This window comes from Taudactylus pleione, unplaced genomic scaffold (genome assembly GCF_031769625.1).
Source record: "Taudactylus pleione unplaced genomic scaffold, aTauple2 ptg000021l, whole genome shotgun sequence".
Taxonomy (NCBI): Eukaryota; Metazoa; Chordata; class Amphibia; order Anura; family Myobatrachidae; genus Taudactylus; species Taudactylus pleione.
In genome coordinates, this window is record NW_028284423.1 from 16167844 (window position 1) to 16180297 (window position 12454).

Consider the following 12454-nt stretch of genomic DNA (forward strand, 5'->3'; position numbering starts at 1 on the left):
AAAGCTTGTACGCAATTGGGGGTATAGCTCAGTGGTAGAGCATTCGACTGCAGATCGAGAGGTCCCTGGTTCAAATCCAGTTACCCCCTTTACCTAGCTTTTAATGTGTAAAGGTACTGAATCAATTTGCAGTTTACTGCTAGTTTGAAACTCAAGAACAGGAAAAGCTAACACAAGTAAGAGCAAGAAATAAAAAAAAAGTCAAACTTTAACATTATATACTTCCTGATAGCACAGTTAGAGTGGTAGATTTCATTTTTTTGACAGAGATTTTAACAGAAATCTATAATTTATTGAAGGCAAATATAAAGTACCTACCTAGTTTCTCTTAAAATAGTACTCTCTTTCCGAAATGGTTAAAAATGAAGAAGTAGGAGAAGCCTTATTGCAATATCAGTCTGAGTTCAATCCCTAATCCCACCAACAGTTCCAGAACCTCAATTTAATTTCTGTCCTTTCTAGAGTAATATATTTAGAATAGTATAATATAACTGAACATGAAACATGTGTACTTTAATACTCACCCTCATTGATAATTAAATAAGGAAAGCATCACTTAAATAGTGATACTTTAACATTATAAACTTCCTGATAGCACAGTTAGAGTGGCAGATTTTATTTTTTTTATAGAGATTTTTACAGAAATCTATAATTTATAGAAGGCAAATATAAAGGACCTACCTAGTTTCTCTTAAAAAAGTACTTTCTTTCCCAAATGGTTAAACTGAAGAAGTAGGAGAAGCCTTATTGCAATATCAGTCTGAGTTCAATCCCTAATCCCACCAACTGTTCCAGAACCTCAATTTAATTTCTGTCCTTTCTATAGTAATATATTTAGAATAGTATAATATAACTGAACATGAAACATGTGTACTTTAATACTCACCCTCTTTGATAATTAAATAAGGAATTATTAAGCAATTACATTGCAGTATTCTGGAACTGTTGTTGTAATTGGGGGTTGATCTCAGACTGATTTTGCAACTAGGCCATTCGAGTTTATGCATCAAACATTATTTTTGAACATCTGAGCCCACAAGCCCAAAAATCAAAATGTCCTATTTTATTAACAATAATATACTGTTGTCAGCTACTTTTTGAAATAATTTATATAGGTTTGTTGCTAAGAATTTGTATTTTCTTAGTTCTGTTTGGCCTCTCAAGATATAAAGTCACAATATGTCCTGATGTCACTATAACTGACCAAATTGGAGCTTTAGATGATCAAAGTTCCTTTTTGAGTATGCTCACAGCTTACACCTATGTGAACTCTGCAATCAAGCCCAGATTAATTTCTCCAAAGCATCACCATAAATATACATATTAATCTTTATCCTATAAGACATCATATATAGTACAAACACCTATACTTTCTGACTGCAATGTGAATGTTTTTAAAAGCTTGTACACAATTGGGGGTATAGCTCAGTGGTAGAGCATTCGACTGCAGATCGAGAGGTCCCTGGTTCAAATCCAGGTGCCCCCTTTATCTAGCTTTTAATGTGTAAAGGTACTGAATCAATTTGCAGTTTACAGCTAGTTTGAAACTCAAGTACAGGAAAAGCTAACACAAGTAAGAGCAAGAAAACAAAAAAAGTGAATCTTTAACATTATATACTTCCTGATAGCACAGTTAGAGTGGTAGATTTCATTTTTTTGATAGAGATTTTAACAGAAATCTATAATTTATAGAAGACAAATATAAAGTACCTACCTAGATTCTCTTAAAATAGTACTTTCTTTCCGAAATGGTTAAAAATGAAGAAGTAGGAGAAGCCTTATTGCAATATCAGTCTGAGTTCAATCCCTAATCCCACCAACAGTTCCAGAACCTCAATTTAATTTCTGTCCTTTCTATAGTAATATATTTAGAATAGTATAATATAACTGAACATGAAACATGTGTACTTTAATACTCACCCTCATTGACAATTAAATAAGGAAAAGCATCACTTAAATAGTGATACTTTATCATTATAAACTTCCTGATAGCACAGTTAGAGTGGCAGATTTCATTTTTTTGATAGAGATTTTTACAGAAATCTATAATTTATAGAAGGCAAATATAAAGGACCTACCTAGTTTCTCTTAAAAAAGTACTTTCTTTCCCAAATGGTTAAACTGAAGAAGTAGGAGAAGCCTTATTGCAATATCAGTCTGAGTTCAATCCCTAATCTCACCAACTGTTCCAGAACCTCAATTTAATTTCTGTCCTTTCTATAGTAATATATTTAGAATAGTATAATATAACTGAACATGAAACATGTGTACTTTAATACTCACCCTCTTTGATAATTAAATAGGGAATTATTAAGCAATTACATTGCAGTATTCTGGAACTGTTGTTGTAATTGGGGGTTGATCTCAGACTGATTTTGCAACTAGGCCATTCGAGTTTATGCATCAAACATTTTTTTTGAACATCTGAGCCCACAAGCCCAAAAATCAAAATGTCCTATTTTATTAGCAATAATATACTGTTGTCAGCTACTTTTTGAAATAATTTATATAGGTTTGTTGCTAAGAATTTGTATTTTCTTAGTTCTGTTTGGCCTCTCAAGATATAAAGTCACAATATGTCCTGATGTCACTATAACTGACCAAATTGGAGCTTTAGATGATCAAAGTTCCATTTTGAGTATGCTCACAGCTTACACCTATGTGAACTCTGCAATCAAGCCCAGATTAATTTCTCCAAAGCATCACCATAAATATGCATATTAATCTTTTATCCTATAAGACAACATATATAGTACAAACACCTATACTTTCTGACTGCAATGTGAATGTTTTTAAAATCTTGTATGCAATTGGGGGTATAGCTCAGTGGTAGAGCATTCGACTGCAGATTGAGAGGTCCCTGGTTCAAATCCAGGTGCCCCCTTTACCTAGCTTTTAATGTGTAAAGGTACTGAATCAATTTGCAGTTTACAGCTAGTTTGAAACTCAAGTACAGGAAAAGCTAACACAAGTATGAGCAAGAAAACAAAAAAAGTGAATCTTTAACATTATATACTTCCTGATAGCACAGTTAGAGTGGTAGATTTAATTTTTTTGATAGAGATTTTAACAGAAATCTATAATTTATAGAAGGCAAATATAAAGGACCTACCTAGATTCTCTTAAAATAGTACTTTCTTTCAGAAATGGTTAAAAATGAAGAAGTAGGAGAAGCCTTATTGCAATATCAGTCTGAGTTCAATCCCTAATCCCACCAACAGTTCCAGAACCTTGATTTAATTTATGTCCATTCTATAGTAATATATTTAAAATAGTATAATATAACTGAACATGAAACATGTGTACTTTAATACTCTCCCTCATTGATAATTAAATAAGGAAAAGCATCACTTAAATAGTGATACTTTAACATTATACTCTTCCTGATAGCACAGTTAGAGTGGCAGATTTCATTTATTTGAAAGCGATTTTTAAAGAAAACTATAATTTATAGAAGGCAAATATAAAGGACCTACCTAGTTTCTCTTTAAAAAGTACTTTCTTTCCCAAATGGTTAAACTGAAAAAGTAGGAGAACTCTTATTGCAATATCAGTCTGAGTTCAATCCCTAATCCCACCAACAGTTCCAGAACCTCGATTTAATTTCTGTCCTTTGTATAGTAATATATTTAGAATAGTATACTATAACTGAACGTGAAACATGTGTACTTTAATACTCTCCCTCATTGATAATTAAATAAGGAAAAGCATCACTTAAATAGTGATACTTTAACATTATAAACTTCCTTATAGCACAGTTAGAGTGGCAGATTTTATTTTTTTTATAGAGATTTTTACAGAAATCTATAATTTAGAGAAGGCAAATATAAAGGACCTACCTAGTTTCTCTTTAAAAAGTATTTTCTTTCCCAAATGGTTAAACTGAAGAAGTAGGAGAAGCCTTATTGCAATATCAGTCTGAGTTCAATCCCTAATCCCACCAACAGTTCCAGAACCTCAATTTAATTTCTGTCCTTTCTATAGTAATATATTTAGAATAGTATAATATAACTGAACATGAAACATGTGTACTTTAATACTCACCCTTTTTGATAATTAAATAAGGAATTATAAGGCAATTGTATTGCAGTATTCTGGAACTGTTGTTGTAGTTGGGGGTTAATCTCAGACTAATTTTGCAACTAGGCCATTCGAGTTTATGCATCAAACATTAATTTTGAACATCTGAGCCCTCAAGCCCAAAAATCAAAATGTCCTATTTTATTAGCAATAATATACTGTTGTCAGCTACTTTTTGAAATAATTTATATAGGTTTGTTGCTAAGAATTTGTATTTTCTTAGTTCTGTTTGGCCTCTCAAGATATAAAGTCACAATATGTCCTGATGTCACTATAACTGACCAAATTGGAGCTTTAGATGATCAAAGTTCCTTTTTGAGTATGCTCACAGCTTACACCTATGTGAACTCTGCAATCAAGCCCAGATTAATTTCTCCAAAGCATCACCATAAATATACATATTAATCTTTATCCTATAAGACAACATATATAGTACAAACACCTATACTTTCTGACTGCAATGTGAATGTTTTTAAAAGCTTGTACATAATTGGGGGTATAGCTCAGTGGTAGAGCATTCGACTGCAGATCAAGAGGTCCCTGGTTCAAATCCAGTTGCCCCCTTTACCTAGCTTTTAATGTGTAAAGGTACTGAATCAATTTGCAGTTTACAGCTAGTTTGAAACTCAAGAACAGGAAAAGCTAACACAAGTAAGAGCAAGAAATAAAAAAAAAGTCAAACTTTAACATTATATACTTCCTGATAGCACAGTTAGAGTGGTAGATTTCATTTTTTTGACAGAGATTTTAACAGAAATCTATAATTTATTGAAGGCAAATATAAAGTACCTACCTAGTTTCTCTTAAAATAGTACTCTCTTTCCGAAATGGTTAAAAATGAAGAAGTAGGAGAAGCCTTATTGCAATATCAGTCTGAGTTCAATCCCTAATCCCACCAACAGTTCCAGAACCTCAATTTAATTTCTGTCCTTTCTAGAGTAATATATTTAGAATAGTATAATATAACTGAACATGAAACATGTGTACTTTAATACTCACCCTCATTGATAATTAAATAAGGAAAGCATCACTTAAATAGTGATACTTTAACATTATAAACTTCCTGATAGCACAGTTAGAGTGGCAGATTTTATTTTTTTTATAGAGATTTTTACAGAAATCTATAATTTATAGAAGGCAAATATAAAGGACCTACCTAGTTTCTCTTAAAAAAGTACTTTCTTTCCCAAATGGTTAAACTGAAGAAGTAGGAGAAGCCTTATTGCAATATCAGTCTGAGTTCAATCCCTAATCCCACCAACTGTTCCAGAACCTCAATTTAATTTCTGTCCTTTCTATAGTAATATATTTAGAATAGTATAATATAACTGAACATGAAACATGTGTACTTTAATACTCACCCTCTTTGATAATTAAATAAGGAATTATTAAGCAATTACATTGCAGTATTCTGGAACTGTTGTTGTAATTGGGGGTTGATCTCAGACTGATTTTGCAACTAGGCCATAAGAGTTTATGCATCAAACATTATTTTTGAACATCTGAGCCCACAAGCCCAAAAATCAAAATGTCCTATTTTATTAACAATAATATACTGTTGTCAGCTACTTTTTGAAATAATTTATATAGGTTTGTTGCTAAGAATTTGTATTTTCTTAGTTCTGTTTGGCCTCTCAAGATATAAAGTCACAATATGTCCTGATGTCACTATAACTGACCAAATTGGAGCTTTAGATGATCAAAGTTCCTTTTTGAGTATGCTCACAGCTTACACCTATGTGAACTCTGCAATCAAGCCCAGATTAATTTCTCCAAAGCATCACCATAAATATACATATTAATCTTTATCCTATAAGACATCATATATAGTACAAACACCTATACTTTCTGACTGCAATGTGAATGTTTTTAAAAGCTTGTACACAATTGGGGGTATAGCTCAGTGGTAGAGCATTCGACTGCAGATCGAGAGGTCCCTGGTTCAAATCCAGGTGCCCCCTTTATCTAGCTTTTAATGTGTAAAGGTACTGAATCAATTTGCAGTTTACAGCTAGTTTGAAACTCAAGTACAGGAAAAGCTAACACAAGTAAGAGCAAGAAAACAAAAAAAGTGAATCTTTAACATTATATACTTCCTGATAGCACAGTTAGAGTGGTAGATTTCATTTTTTTGATAGAGATTTTAACAGAAATCTATAATTTATAGAAGACAAATATAAAGTACCTACCTAGATTCTCTTAAAATAGTACTTTCTTTCCGAAATGGTTAAAAATGAAGAAGTAGGAGAAGCCTTATTGCAATATCAGTCTGAGTTCAATCCCTAATCCCACCAACAGTTCCAGAACCTCAATTTAATTTCTGTCCTTTCTATAGTAATATATTTAGAATAGTATAATATAACTGAACATGAAACATGTGTACTTTAATACTCACCCTCATTGACAATTAAATAAGGAAAAGCATCACTTAAATAGTGATACTTTATCATTATAAACTTCCTGATAGCACAGTTAGAGTGGCAGATTTCATTTTTTTGATAGAGATTTTTACAGAAATCTATAATTTATAGAAGGCAAATATAAAGGACCTACCTAGTTTCTCTTAAAAAAGTACTTTCTTTCCCAAATGGTTAAACTGAAGAAGTAGGAGAAGCCTTATTGCAATATCAGTCTGAGTTCAATCCCTAATCTCACCAACTGTTCCAGAACCTCAATTTAATTTCTGTCCTTTCTATAGTAATATATTTAGAATAGTATAATATAACTGAACATGAAACATGTGTACTTTAATACTCACCCTCTTTGATAATTAAATAGGGAATTATTAAGCAATTACATTGCAGTATTCTGGAACTGTTGTTGTAATTGGGGGTTGATCTCAGACTGATTTTACAACTAGGCCATTCGAGTTTATGCATCAAACATTTTTTTTGAACATCTGAGCCCACAAGCCCAAAAATCAAAATGTCCTATTTTATTAGCAATAATATACTGTTGTCAGCTACTTTTTGAAATAATTTATATAGGTTTGTTGCTAAGAATTTGTATTTTCTTAGTTCTGTTTGGCCTCTCAAGATATAAAGTCACAATATGTCCTGATGTCACTATAACTGACCAAATTGGAGCTTTAGATGATCAAAGTTCCATTTTGAGTATGCTCACAGCTTACACCTATGTGAACTCTGCAATCAAGCCCAGATTAATTTCTCCAAAGCATCACCATAAATATGCATATTAATCTTTTATCCTATAAGACAACATATATAGTACAAACACCTATACTTTCTGACTGCAATGTGAATGTTTTTAAAATCTTGTATGCAATTGGGGGTATAGCTCAGTGGTAGAGCATTCGACTGCAGATTGAGAGGTCCCTGGTTCAAATCCAGGTGCCCCCTTTACCTAGCTTTTAATGTGTAAAGGTACTGAATCAATTTGCAGTTTACAGCTAGTTTGAAACTCAAGTACAGGAAAAGCTAACACAAGTATGAGCAAGAAAACAAAAAAAGTGAATCTTTAACATTATATACTTCCTGATAGCACAGTTAGAGTGGTAGATTTAATTTTTTTGATAGAGATTTTAACAGAAATCTATAATTTATAGAAGGCAAATATAAAGGACCTACCTAGATTCTCTTAAAATAGTACTTTCTTTCAGAAATGGTTAAAAATGAAGAAGTAGGAGAAGCCTTATTGCAATATCAGTCTGAGTTCAATCCCTAATCCCACCAACAGTTCCAGAACCTTGATTTAATTTATGTCCATTCTATAGTAATATATTTAAAATAGTATAATATAACTGAACATGAAACATGTGTACTTTAATACTCTCCCTCATTGATAATTAAATAAGGAAAAGCATCACTTAAATAGTGATACTTTAACATTATACTCTTCCTGATAGCACAGTTAGAGTGGCAGATTTCATTTATTTGAAAGCGATTTTTAAAGAAAACTATAATTTATAGAAGGCAAATATAAAGGACCTACCTAGTTTCTCTTTAAAAAGTACTTTCTTTCCCAAATGGTTAAACTGAAAAAGTAGGAGAACTCTTATTGCAATATCAGTCTGAGTTCAATCCCTAATCCCACCAACAGTTCCAGAACCTCGATTTAATTTCTGTCCTTTGTATAGTAATATATTTAGAATAGTATACTATAACTGAACGTGAAACATGTGTACTTTAATACTCTCCCTCATTGATAATTAAATAAGGAAAAGCATCACTTAAATAGTGATACTTTAACATTATAAACTTCCTTATAGCACAGTTAGAGTGGCAGATTTTATTTTTTTTATAGAGATTTTTACAGAAATCTATAATTTAGAGAAGGCAAATATAAAGGACCTACCTAGTTTCTCTTTAAAAAGTATTTTCTTTCCCAAATGGTTAAACTGAAGAAGTAGGAGAAGCCTTATTGCAATATCAGTCTGAGTTCAATCCCTAATCCCACCAACAGTTCCAGAACCTCAATTTAATTTCTGTCCTTTCTATAGTAATATATTTAGAATAGTATAATATAACTGAACATGAAACATGTGTACTTTAATACTCACCCTTTTTGATAATTAAATAAGGAATTATAAGGCAATTGTATTGCAGTATTCTGGAACTGTTGTTGTAGTTGGGGGTTAATCTCAGACTAATTTTGCAACTAGGCCATTCGAGTTTATGCATCAAACATTAATTTTGAACATCTGAGCCCTCAAGCCCAAAAATCAAAATGTCCTATTTTATTAGCAATAATATACTGTTGTCAGCTACTTTTTGAAATAATTTATATAGGTTTGTTGCTAAGAATTTGTATTTTCTTAGTTCTGTTTGGCCTCTCAAGATATAAAGTCACAATATGTCCTGATGTCACTATAACTGACCAAATTGGAGCTTTAGATGATCAAAGTTCCTTTTTGAGTATGCTCACAGCTTACACCTATGTGAACTCTGCAATCAAGCCCAGATTAATTTCTCCAAAGCATCACCATAAATATACATATTAATCTTTATCCTATAAGACAACATATATAGTACAAACACCTATACTTTCTGACTGCAATGTGAATGTTTTTAAAAGCTTGTACATAATTGGGGGTATAGCTCAGTGGTAGAGCATTCGACTGCAGATCAAGAGGTCCCTGGTTCAAATCCAGTTGCCCCCTTTACCTAGCTTTTAATGTGTAAAGGTACTGAATCAATTTGCAGTTTACAGCTAGTTTGAAACTCAAGAACAGGAAAAGCTAACACAAGTAAGAGCAAGAAATAAAAAAAAAGTCAAACTTTAACATTATATACTTCCTGATAGCACAGTTAGAGTGGTAGATTTCATTTTTTTGACAGAGATTTTAACAGAAATCTATAATTTATTGAAGGCAAATATAAAGTACCTACCTAGTTTCTCTTAAAATAGTACTCTCTTTCCGAAATGGTTAAAAATGAAGAAGTAGGAGAAGCCTTATTGCAATATCAGTCTGAGTTCAATCCCTAATCCCACCAACAGTTCCAGAACCTCAATTTAATTTCTGTCCTTTCTAGAGTAATATATTTAGAATAGTATAATATAACTGAACATGAAACATGTGTACTTTAATACTCACCCTCATTGATAATTAAATAAGGAAAGCATCACTTAAATAGTGATACTTTAACATTATAAACTTCCTGATAGCACAGTTAGAGTGGCAGATTTTATTTTTTTTATAGAGATTTTTACAGAAATCTATAATTTATAGAAGGCAAATATAAAGGACCTACCTAGTTTCTCTTAAAAAAGTACTTTCTTTCCCAAATGGTTAAACTGAAGAAGTAGGAGAAGCCTTATTGCAATATCAGTCTGAGTTCAATCCCTAATCCCACCAACTGTTCCAGAACCTCAATTTAATTTCTGTCCTTTCTATAGTAATATATTTAGAATAGTATAATATAACTGAACATGAAACATGTGTACTTTAATACTCACCCTCTTTGATAATTAAATAAGGAATTATTAAGCAATTACATTGCAGTATTCTGGAACTGTTGTTGTAATTGGGGGTTGATCTCAGACTGATTTTGCAACTAGGCCATTCGAGTTTATGCATCAAACATTATTTTTGAACATCTGAGCCCACAAGCCCAAAAATCAAAATGTCCTATTTTATTAACAATAATATACTGTTGTCAGCTACTTTTTGAAATAATTTATATAGGTTTGTTGCTAAGAATTTGTATTTTCTTAGTTCTGTTTGGCCTCTCAAGATATAAAGTCACAATATGTCCTGATGTCACTATAACTGACCAAATTGGAGCTTTAGATGATCAAAGTTCCATTTTGAGTATGCTCACAGCTTACACCTATGTGAACTCTGCAATCAAGCCCAGATTAATTTCTCCAAAGCATCACCATAAATATGCATATTAATCTTTTATCCTATAAGACAACATATATAGTACAAACACCTATACTTTCTGACTGCAATGTGAATGTTTTTAAAATCTTGTATGCAATTGGGGGTATAGCTCAGTGGTAGAGCATTCGACTGCAGATTGAGAGGTCCCTGGTTCAAATCCAGGTGCCCCCTTTACCTAGCTTTTAATGTGTAAAGGTACTGAATCAATTTGCAGTTTACAGCTAGTTTGAAACTCAAGTACAGGAAAAGCTAACACAAGTATGAGCAAGAAAACAAAAAAAGTGAATCTTTAACATTATATACTTCCTGATAGCACAGTTAGAGTGGTAGATTTAATTTTTTTGATAGAGATTTTAACAGAAATCTATAATTTATAGAAGGCAAATATAAAGGACCTACCTAGATTCTCTTAAAATAGTACTTTCTTTCAGAAATGGTTAAAAATGAAGAAGTAGGAGAAGCCTTATTGCAATATCAGTCTGAGTTCAATCCCTAATCCCACCAACAGTTCCAGAACCTTGATTTAATTTATGTCCATTCTATAGTAATATATTTAAAATAGTATAATATAACTGAACATGAAACATGTGTACTTTAATACTCTCCCTCATTGATAATTAAATAAGGAAAAGCATCACTTAAATAGTGATACTTTAACATTATACTCTTCCTGATAGCACAGTTAGAGTGGCAGATTTCATTTATTTGAAAGCGATTTTTAAAGAAAACTATAATTTATAGAAGGCAAATATAAAGGACCTACCTAGTTTCTCTTTAAAAAGTACTTTCTTTCCCAAATGGTTAAACTGAAAAAGTAGGAGAACTCTTATTGCAATATCAGTCTGAGTTCAATCCCTAATCCCACCAACAGTTCCAGAACCTCGATTTAATTTCTGTCCTTTGTATAGTAATATATTTAGAATAGTATACTATAACTGAACGTGAAACATGTGTACTTTAATACTCTCCCTCATTGATAATTAAATAAGGAAAAGCATCACTTAAATAGTGATACTTTAACATTATAAACTTCCTTATAGCACAGTTAGAGTGGCAGATTTTATTTTTTTTATAGAGATTTTTACAGAAATCTATAATTTAGAGAAGGCAAATATAAAGGACCTACCTAGTTTCTCTTTAAAAAGTATTTTCTTTCCCAAATGGTTAAACTGAAGAAGTAGGAGAAGCCTTATTGCAATATCAGTCTGAGTTCAATCCCTAATCCCACCAACAGTTCCAGAACCTCAATTTAATTTCTGTCCTTTCTATAGTAATATATTTAGAATAGTATAATATAACTGAACATGAAACATGTGTACTTTAATACTCACCCTTTTTGATAATTAAATAAGGAATTATAAGGCAATTGTATTGCAGTATTCTGGAACTGTTGTTGTAGTTGGGGGTTAATCTCAGACTAATTTTGCAACTAGGCCATTCGAGTTTATGCATCAAACATTAATTTTGAACATCTGAGCCCTCAAGCCCAAAAATCAAAATGTCCTATTTTATTAGCAATAATATACTGTTGTCAGCTACTTTTTGAAATAATTTATATAGGTTTGTTGCTAAGAATTTGTATTTTCTTAGTTCTGTTTGGCCTCTCAAGATATAAAGTCACAATATGTCCTGATGTCACTATAACTGACCAAATTGGAGCTTTAGATGATCAAAGTTCCTTTTTGAGTATGCTCACAGCTTACACCTATGTGAACTCTGCAATCAAGCCCAGATTAATTTCTCCAAAGCATCACCATAAATATACATATTAATCTTTATCCTATAAGACAACATATATAGTACAAACACCTATACTTTCTGACTGCAATGTGAATGTTTTTAAAAGCTTGTACATAATTGGGGGTATAGCTCAGTGGTAGAGCATTCGACTGCAGATCAAGAGGTCCCTGGTTCAAATCCAGTTGCCCCCTTTACCTAGCTTTTAATGTGTAAAGGTACTGAATCAATTTGCACAGAACAGGAAAGAACAGGAAAAGCTAACACAAGTAAGAGCAAGAAATAAAAAAA

General features: G+C 31.9%; 9 non-coding genes across 9 annotated transcripts; all 9 read left to right on the plus strand.

Annotated features, from left to right (window-relative positions):
- The first annotated feature begins 17 nt into the window (after window positions 1-17).
- TRNAC-GCA (transfer RNA cysteine (anticodon GCA)) lies at window positions 18-89 on the plus strand. The gene has a single exon. It is a non-coding gene; the product is annotated as a tRNA-Cys (tRNA).
- Window positions 90-1414: 1325 nt separating this feature from the next.
- TRNAC-GCA (transfer RNA cysteine (anticodon GCA)) lies at window positions 1415-1486 on the plus strand. The gene has a single exon. It is a non-coding gene; the product is annotated as a tRNA-Cys (tRNA).
- Window positions 1487-2812: 1326 nt separating this feature from the next.
- On the plus strand, window positions 2813-2884 carry TRNAC-GCA (transfer RNA cysteine (anticodon GCA)). Its single transcript has one exon. It is a non-coding gene; the product is annotated as a tRNA-Cys (tRNA).
- Window positions 2885-4572: 1688 nt separating this feature from the next.
- TRNAC-GCA (transfer RNA cysteine (anticodon GCA)) lies at window positions 4573-4644 on the plus strand. The gene has a single exon. It is a non-coding gene; the product is annotated as a tRNA-Cys (tRNA).
- A 1325-nt stretch (window positions 4645-5969) lies between these two features.
- Window positions 5970-6041, plus strand: TRNAC-GCA (transfer RNA cysteine (anticodon GCA)). The gene has a single exon. It is a non-coding gene; the product is annotated as a tRNA-Cys (tRNA).
- A 1326-nt stretch (window positions 6042-7367) lies between these two features.
- TRNAC-GCA (transfer RNA cysteine (anticodon GCA)) lies at window positions 7368-7439 on the plus strand. The gene has a single exon. It is a non-coding gene; the product is annotated as a tRNA-Cys (tRNA).
- A 1688-nt stretch (window positions 7440-9127) lies between these two features.
- On the plus strand, window positions 9128-9199 carry TRNAC-GCA (transfer RNA cysteine (anticodon GCA)). The gene has a single exon. It is a non-coding gene; the product is annotated as a tRNA-Cys (tRNA).
- A 1326-nt stretch (window positions 9200-10525) lies between these two features.
- Window positions 10526-10597, plus strand: TRNAC-GCA (transfer RNA cysteine (anticodon GCA)). Its single transcript has one exon. It is a non-coding gene; the product is annotated as a tRNA-Cys (tRNA).
- Window positions 10598-12285: 1688 nt separating this feature from the next.
- On the plus strand, window positions 12286-12357 carry TRNAC-GCA (transfer RNA cysteine (anticodon GCA)). Its single transcript has one exon. It is a non-coding gene; the product is annotated as a tRNA-Cys (tRNA).
- Window positions 12358-12454: the final 97 nt, after the last annotated feature.